At 37.6% G+C, this 2500-nt stretch overlaps 1 long non-coding RNA gene across 4 annotated transcripts in view; it reads left to right on the forward strand.

Annotated features, from left to right (window-relative positions):
• Positions 1-2500, forward strand: part of LOC138003466 (uncharacterized) — a 67593-nt gene that overhangs the window by 62161 nt on the left and 2932 nt on the right. For all 4 annotated transcript variants that reach the window (XR_011123563.1, XR_011123560.1, XR_011123561.1 and 1 more), the window contains 2 exons: positions 112-176; positions 2049-2124. This is a non-coding gene — a long non-coding RNA (uncharacterized lncRNA). The remainder of the gene's footprint in view (positions 1-111; positions 177-2048; positions 2125-2500) is intronic.

Here is a 2500-nt window from a genome sequence, read left to right on the forward strand (position 1 = left end):
GTCATGAAGCCCACTGAAAGGGCATACAGTGTATCATTGTGATACATAAGCATTCAAATGTGATTCAACTTACAGTGGTGTAATGGGAATTTGTTTTCATTAATTTTCTAGTTTGGGGAATGGGCAGATCAACTCGGTGATGGAAGGCCTGTGATGTTAGAGGAATACCGAAACAGGTAAAGATCACTATTTACCTTGAATAATAATAATAATAATAATAATAATAATAATAATAATAACAATAACAATAATAATAATGATGATGATAATAAATAAATAAATAAATAAATATAAATATTGCTAGTGCTAATCACCCTTACTTGCAGTCGAGGACTGAATTGCGAAGGGCGCGGCTCACGACATCGGGCTGAAAGCATACAAAGGCGCCTCTGGCTGCCGCTATACAGTCCATGTTTGATGTCGGAGCACAGCACCACAGCTAGATGTCAATTAGCTGTGAGTCGATTTTGATGAGGGAGGAAAACCGGAGTACCCGGAGAAAAACCCTCGAGTCAGGTTGAGATCGACTGAAACTCAGCCCACATGCTGGCCGAGGCCAGAATTGAACCCCGGCTCGCAGTGGTGGGAGGCCCGATAGATAACCACTAAGCCACCCTGATAATGTGATAATGTGGCTGAATGAAACTTAGGCAAAGTTAAAATCAAGGTGCTGCTAGCCAGTAGTGTTATAAATAAAAACGATTGAGGGGATCCCTATGCATGTAGTGGCGTTTACTTGCTCAACGTAGCAGATCATTACGGATCTTACAGCTGTGCTTTTTGGCTTGTCTTTTTGCTTTGTGTTCGTTCTGGGCAATTTCTGGGTCAATCCATGTCTTGCTCTACCACTTTCTTTCTGCAGTCCTCTGAGGTGAGCTCTACGGCTTCGGGCATTTCCAGTTCAGCTGCTTCGTTAGTTGTTGATTTGAATGCGGCTGTCAGAGGGTATAAAATTATGATTCTTGACGACTCTTAGTTCACCTCTCTCTGACCAATACGGTTTCACTGCATCAGGAAAGTGGAACGTATCCGGCCAGCATTCAATGCAATATTATAAACCTTTAATCATTTTGCATAAAGGGTCTTCATCTTGGGCCTACCTGATTTCTGTTAATTTGATATCTGATACTGGAAAAGCATGTAGAATGCTGTCAACTGAAGATAAAGTACAGCCTGTAGATGTTCACTTCTTCTTTTGTTGTGTTGACTGGATCTTGAAGAGTGCATCTGCCATTTATATTTCTGAACCAAGTACATGAAAAAGCATGTGGCACATTCTGAAGCACTATAATTATTCTAATCAGGGGACGTTTCAAGAGAAGTGGGACTAGTGGCTTGTGGTCTCTTTCTGCAAAGATGGATTTACCCACATTATTATAGTTGCTGCACTCCTCACTCACTTCAAGTCAAATACAATAATAATAATAATAATAATAATAATAATAATAATAATAATAATAATAATAATAATAATAATAATAATAATAATAATAATAATAGTAATAATAAAATAAATTATTCATACATGTAACAATAATTAATGATATTAAAGCAAGACTTGATTTCTCTAAATTCTTTCTCTTGTGGTGTTCCCCAGACCCACTGGCTCTCTTTTTGCATTTCACCACAAAGAGGCCTTGTCTTGTCGGCCAAATGTTCTGCAAACTTGCCCACGTGGTTTACCATCCCAATTAACTTGTTGATATTAAGCAATAGTCAGTGGAGGGTACTGTTGCCAACTGAGAGCAATGCAGGCAATAAGCTTTATTTTAAAGTAATTTATTTCGTACACAAGAAGCATCACTTTGATGCTTCAGATTGAAATCTTTCATAGATCTTAAGTTTTTGTAATTCCCCAGAATTTATCACAGTGACTTTGAGTTTAATTTGGATTAAGTTAATTGGATTAATGGGCTGGTTAAACAGTACAATGTTGGCATCCATTGAAACCTTTCTAAATCTGACACCTTTTGTTGTTCCTGCTGGTGTCTGTTGGGACAAGGTTGATAGTATACTGAATCTTATCCAGTGCCTCAATATTTTTTTAGGAATGCTTATCCTGATGAGGTCAAACCAAGATAGCAAGCTTTTTTGATCTATGGACTAAAATAGAACACTACCAAGGTGGGATCTTGCTCGCAGTAATTTATTAGTCTTGCTCTAAATTTTCAAAGCTCAAGAAGAGTCATTATATTATTTTTTTGTGGAGAACTTGCTCCCAGTTTTGATCCCCAGACATAAAATCTGCAAACATACAAATGTAGGTACATGTACAATTTGTAAATCAGTTGAGTTTGTTGCCTCTCTATTCTGCTCAGACCAGAGGGATTTTCTCTGGGTACCATACAGCAGAGGTACAACAACATTATGTCATTTGATCTGCAAACAGGCAAACAGGCCTTATGCTAAACTTAAAAAGTACTGTAAGTACACATCAGTGAATGATTGAAAAACACTGTGATTTGACTATAATTATTTTATGTGTAACTGTGTGGTGCAG

Source organism: Montipora foliosa, chromosome 5 (assembly GCF_036669935.1).
Source record: "Montipora foliosa isolate CH-2021 chromosome 5, ASM3666993v2, whole genome shotgun sequence".
NCBI classification, from domain to species: domain Eukaryota; kingdom Metazoa; phylum Cnidaria; class Anthozoa; order Scleractinia; family Acroporidae; genus Montipora; species Montipora foliosa.